The sequence below is a fragment of the Microtus ochrogaster genome, chromosome 18, assembly GCF_000317375.1.
Source record: "Microtus ochrogaster isolate Prairie Vole_2 chromosome 18, MicOch1.0, whole genome shotgun sequence".
Lineage (NCBI taxonomy): Eukaryota > Metazoa > Chordata > Mammalia > Rodentia > Cricetidae > Microtus > Microtus ochrogaster.
The window spans coordinates 23,398,929-23,405,517 of NC_022020.1; positions in this window are offsets into that span (position 1 = coordinate 23,398,929).

The following is a 6,589-nucleotide window of genomic DNA, read 5'->3' on the forward strand; positions in this document are numbered from 1 at the left end:
GTGAGTGGGCACTGCTTCTGAGCTGGACATCTTTTGTAGGTGGGTGAGAGAGTTTTTCTTTTAATGGAGAAACCTAGTAACAAACCTCGTTTCCAGCACCCGTGCTGTCTGCAGTGAGCATGCATTACCCACAATGGAACAAAAGGTAAGTGCTTAAAAACTTAAAAACAAAAGAGAGGCCGGGGAGGAAGGAAGCAGTGTGTTCTCCCGGCTTTCCAGTGCCCTTTCCTCTCCACAGACCGCATCCTTGACTTTCTGTTCCAGGGAGAGTGGAACCTTTCCTCTGACTCAGAGTTTCAAGTGTTTCCCACCCCCTCAGGCTCCTGCATGACTTTCAGAAGCAGTCTGCAGAGGGCTCTGGGGAACGATCATCCGCGGGAGACCGGCGTGTTAAGTGTGTTAACTAGCAGTGATGGCTATTCTAGCTCTCAGACTAAACTCACCAAGACACGGCACTGGGCACTGCTCCGTTTAGACATCTGACTATCTCTCAGGGAACACTCAAGGGTGGGAGAGGTAGTGGAAACCTCTCGAGGCTCCTTCCTGCCCCAGGGATCTGTGACTGACAGCAGCTCTTCAGGCCCAAGGCCTTATTGTACCCCTGCAGGCCCATGAGTCCAGTAAAGGCTCTGATGTTGGTCTGAGTGAAGCCCAGTGGGTGCTGTGTGGCAAACACAATGAGCAGATTTTTGTGGTGTCAGCCTTCCCGAGCAGGTACCTCAAAGAAGGGAAGAAGCCTGAGTCAAGAGGCAGCTGAGGCAAAGCAGTCATACACAGGTGCCCCAGGACCACACACATCCGAATTCTAACCCTTTGCCCTGGCACTTCTGGCATTGGTGATGGCAGCCATACTCTCTGCCCTTGCACGGGAAAGCAAGCTGCAGGGCATCCCCACCCTGAGCCTCATCTGAAAAACTTTTTTTTTTTTTTTTTTTTTTTTTTTTTTTTTTTTGGTTTTTCGAGACAGGGTTTCTCTGTGGCTTTGGAGCTCTTGTAGACCAGGCTGGCCTCGAACTCACAGAGATCCGCCTGTCTCTGCCTCCCAAGTGCTGGGATTAAAGGCTTGCGCCACCGCCCGGTCTGAAAAACGTTTAAGTTACGTTCATTTGTTTAGTGTAGGTAGTTATGTGACTGTGTATATCTAGAGGTTAGCTTGTGAGAATCGGCTCATGAGGGTCTGGGGGACCAAACTCAGGTAGTCAGACTTGGTGGCAGGCTTGTCATTTTGGAGGGAGATATACCAACAGTTGAATGCCAGCAGGAGAAGGAAGGAGATCTGGGATTCTCTTCTTTCTGAGACCCGAATCTCTCTACTCTTTAGCCCGGGGCCTTGGTCTGGCCCCTGCTGAGCCAGGCTCTGCCCAAGGTTCATTTCAGAGACTTCTGTAATCCCGCGAGGACCAGCATCAATCTTGCCCACCTACAGTGGTGGCAGCGTGACACCAGATTCTTCCTAGCCAGTGAGAGAAGTGGAAGTTTCCTCCCTTTCTCCAAGCCTCTCTTCCCCTCCCTTTTGCAGGGGAACTGACTGTGCTCCCTGAGGGACTGAGGGAAGCCGTGCTGGCTCTAATGTGATTTTGCCTGGCTGGAGCTGGCAGCTGAGAACCACTTTCCTGGGCTTGCCCTCTGCTGGGAAAACTCCATGACGGAGACAAGGCAGCTGGCTTGAGGGTGCTTTGGAGCCAGAAGGGCCACACAAGAACATTCAGGCCCAATACAGATGCCCAGGCTACCTTTCTTTCCAGAGCGCTCCCTAGAAAGCCAGTGCTTTGAGGGAAGGTTTGCTTGCTCAAAGCACAAAAGGAAATACAAAGAAGAAATAATAGAAGAGAAAGCAAATACAACAGAGTATAAGACTTCACACAAAAGATGGGGAATAGAGGCTCTGAAGGTCAAAGGTTTAATACCACCGCTAGGCCATGTGATTTTGGGTTATGATGTTTGCCCAAATTCTAACTCCCCAATTTCTCTAAGTGTTCTAAGACCTCATAGAGTTGAGCAGGGACTTAGTTGATACACTTTGTGGGAAACTGGAACGCAAGAGATAGTCAATATTTATTTATTCCACAGATGACTGAAGAGAAAAAAACCCACTGACGTCTGGAGTCTTTGTGATTTATCGGTCTTGCTCTACAGCAATGGCAGCCGTAACTGCAGCTCAATTTGCTTGGGGCCTGATTGTGTAGTCAGATGTTTATCAGGCACCAGTAGCATCCCCAGGCTCCAGAACTGGTTTCTCTGGTGGTTCAGGTGTACAGGGAGGGAGATCCAGGGTGCATCTCCACTGAGCCCTGAGCACTCTGGGAACTGGTCCTTCCTTCCTGCTACCAGGGACACATTTCTGTTCCCAGGGAGGCCTGGATGACACAGCTCCATGTCACTCGGGAAGCTGTGTCCCCGCTGAAATTGAAAAAAACATCCTTGAAAGTTGCAACTTTTACAGGGAAGGTTACCATGCCAACCACAGCTTCTGTGCCCAACGGGGATGAAAGGAAACAAGGCCCTGGGTGACAGGCAGCTATTGTGTGTTCACAGACTTGCCTGGAATCTATCAGTGGCTGCTGACTGCTGCTCACAGGACAGGGCAGAGAAATCCAGGTTAGATTTCAGTGGGGCTCCAGGACAGGCTGCGCTGGGGAACGTTCTTCTGAGAGTGACCCCCATCTCTTGGTGAAATGTGTGGGTGGGTACTGACAGCACGTGGAGGAGAGGGCTCCTCCACACCTGGATCTGGCTGTCATGGGAACTCAGTCTCCTCTGGATGCTTTTACTCCTCTGCCACCTTTATCCTCTGGAGGAAGGATAGGACTGTGGGGCAGGTCACTGAAGCAGTGGCCAAAGAGAGAGAACTGGGCTGGTGTCACAGACCTGTAATCCCAGATACTCTGGAGACTGGGGAAGATGGCTCTGTAGGAGTTCAAGGCCATCTTTTGCCACTTAGGGAGACCCTGTATTAAAATGAAAACTACAAAAAGAGCTGGGGTTATAGGTCCGCTGGAGAGCCTTTGCCTAGCATGTACAAGACCTTGTGTTCCAGTGCCAATATTTGAAGGAGGGTTGTGAAGGATGCCTCTCCTCACTGAGACAGGCCTTCCAGAAGAATGCCCAAGCCCTCAAGCCAGGGCTACTTCATGTTAGACACCCCCCACACACTTATTCTCTATTTCATTTGGCCACCACAAACCTGCAAAGCAGGGGCCGTTACCCCCTTTTCACAGAATACCTGAAGCCTCTGAGAAGGTATTGTTTCCAACATTAACCAGCTGGTAAGGGGAGAAGCTGGGATTACACTTCCTCTGAGCCCTGAAGGGGAAACCCCACACCTTAAGGACGCCTTATTTTCTTCTAGGCATATATCTTCCGAAGCAGCTCCCTGTTCCATCTTTTAACCCGAGGAGGTTAAGGAGACCCACCAGACATCTGGGAAAACCGCCCAGCTCACAACAACGAGGTGGCCACCCTGGGCTGTCCCTGCGCTCAGGGTTGCCAATAGAGAAGGCGACCCGCTCAAGGTTGCAGAACGAGCGCGGCCAAACTGGAATTCCCCGCCGGCTGGGGCATCCATCAGGTCCCACATCCTGGAGCGAGGTGTGCTGCTCCCACGGGACCCCGCGTCCCGGAATGGCATGCGTACAGCTCCCGCGGGGTCCTGCACCATTCCAGGCCGAGCGCTGTGCAGCTACCCCCGGGCTCTGCATCCCGGGACCGCGTGCGAGCAGCTTCCCCCCCTCCCCCCCGGGGCCAGGGGCACGGCGCGGGCAGGGCGGCCCCGGGCGGCGGAAGTGCCTCGGTCCCGCGCTCCCCGCCCCCGCCCCGCCTCCCCGCGCCATGTATGGCGCTTCCTTCCCCAGCCCTACAAGGAGTTTCCTTCTCTGTCACCAGCCCATACATGGCGCTTCCTTCCCGGCGCAGCTGGCAGGCTGCCCGCGGGCTTGAGCACGGCCCCCGCGAGCAGCCCGCGGCGCCGTGACCCTGCCAAGGAGGAGAACGGCGGACAGGCCGGCCTCCGGAGCCCCTCGGGACAGCGCCGCCTTCCACCCCGTAAGGTCAGAGGCGCCCGTCGTCGCCATCCATTTCATCTGCCCTACTTTTCTCCCCCTCCCGAGCACGCAGCACCCCATCGCTGGGCATCCTTTAGCCGCTCGCAACTCCGGAGCCACGGCCACCCTCCGCCCTGCCCCCATTTCGCTTGGCGATTTGGTCTTTTAAGAGCATCTGGCTGCTTCTTGCTGCTCCCCGCCTTTACTCAGGCGCCTTCCTCACAGGCCTGTGGTGGAGCGAATGCTCCTAGTTTTCCCTAACGTGGTTCAAACCAATGACCCGAGGGAAACCTTTCCCATCCTGCCCATAGGTCGGCAGACGATGCACCTAGCAGCTTTGTGCACCGGTTTGTCCAGACTGCAGACTTGGCCTTGCTCATTGCATTCCTAGTTCACCTCAAATGCGTGAAAGTGAAGCAGGGACGGAGCCTCTTATCAGGCCTCCGCAGCCTTCTTGGGTTTCCTGTGGGATGGAGGTTCAGCAGCCCCAGAACCCTCTAAGAGTGATTCAGTTTTGTAAGGGAAGATGGAGCAGGGGTGGGGTGGGGGAGCAGCGACGCCTAGGTGTACAGCTACAGTGAGCAACAGCACCCACGAGGTGCCCCTCACCCCCAGAGTGGCCTCTCTTGCTCTGCCTGACAGCTCTCCACTATTTCAAGAACCGACAAGCTCCTCCTGCAGGCCCTGCTACAGCAGCTGCAGGGACCTAAACCTGGGCCAGACACTTGGGTACTGAGGCGATCAGCCCTAAAAAGAAAAAGAAAAAAAGCAGGTCAGAGAGAGGGACAGGCACCACAGTCACTGAAGTCCAGACATGCTGGGTGGAAACAAGCCAGCTTCCCTGTTGCCCCGTATCCATCCTGAGAGCCTTGCCGCCAGAGAAGGGGTTTCTAGTTCCAGGCAGCCTGTGGGCTCTTGTTGTGGGTGTTTATTTTTACATTACATTTTTATCTATTTGTGTGTGGCTGTGGCAGGCAGAGGACAGTATGTAAAAATCCCATCTACCGTGTGTCCCAGGTCCTTTTTGTAGGACATCTTCCACCAATCCATCTTTCTCTTCCTCCTTCCAGACTTTTTTGGTTTCGATCTAGAGTCAAGGGCCTTACAGGCTTCCAGTCTCCCCCAGCTACCAAACTCCCATGCCCTATGGCTACAGCTAAGGCCTTTCAGTTGAGTTTTGTGTCACCGTGAGTGCTATGAGAGGCTCTCAAAGCTCCAGGAGCTGCCCTGAGCGTTGTCCTCAGCATGGCTACCGCCTCTTGGGGGAGAAGATCCTGAAGACCAGGCTTCCTGCCTGGTTCTTCCCGCCGTCTCCCGCTTCCTCTCGCCCTCTGCTGGCCGATGCCTCCCGGCCGAGGGCAATTCAGGCGGTGGAGGCGGTGACTGCTCCTGGTGAGGCTGGGAGATTCCGGGCTGGAAACCAGAGAACTATTTATAACAGCCTGGTGGAGGAATGGTGTCGAAGGTGCTGAACTCCACGAGGATTCGCGGGAACCCCATGCTTCTGCTTGGCAGGCCTTCTCTTTCTCGGTGACGTGGCTGCGAGTCTCAGAAAACCCCACGAACTTCTAGGGGTCTTGAGTCTCCTCTGAGAGCTCTGATGCCAGCTTTTTCGGTTTCTTTCGAGGGTTGGATATTTATTTGATCTGGGTTGAGAAGGTGAACCTTTTTGAAGAAATAAAAAGCATGGGACACGCGGTGTAGTCTCTTGAGATTTTCACGAATTTGTTGAGGCAGGATCTCTCTCTCTCTCTCTCTCTCTCTCTCTCTCTCTCTCTCTCTCTCTCTCTCTAAAATAGCACTGGCTGTCCTGGAACTCACTATGTCGACCATCCTAGCCTCTTGAACCCCCAGAGATCCAGCTGCCTCAGCCTCCCAAATGCTGAGATTAAAGGTATGTGCCACGACTTGCATTTTTCTTAAGCAAATCTCCACAGGAGAAGAACAAAAACAAACAAAACTGCCTGCTGCTTAAAATACCAAGCTGGACTGGATGCCTTTTTCTTTCTTTTTGAAGCAATGGTGGAGTTTATTAGGATGTTTTACAGTTTTAAAATTACATTTTTTGTGTGTGTTGGGGGGCAGGGGATCTGACTGTACACATATAGAACCACTCTTGGAGGTCAACTTTCTACCGTGTGGGTTCCAGGGATTAAATTAGGTCATCAGGCTTGGTGCCTAGTGCATTTAACCCATTTAGCCATGCCCATAGTTGGAAATTTTTAATATATATAATTTTTTAAATGTGTATGCGTGGCCTGCATGTATGTATGCACATCCTGTGTGTGCCTGGTATCCGGAACTGACATGTGGGTACAAGGGAACCGAATTCTGGTTAGAAGCGCAGTAAGTGCTTTTAACTGCTGAGCCCTTAATGCAGGTTTTAAAGAACATTTTTTTAAAAAAAGTATGTGTATATGTGTGTCTGTGTGTGGGTGTGGGAACATGCAGGTCCTGCAGAGTCCAGAGAGACTGTCGGGTCCCCTGGAGGGGCCTGAGTGTTCTGGGAACTGAACCTGGGTCCTCTGCTAGAGCAGCGTGTGCTCTTT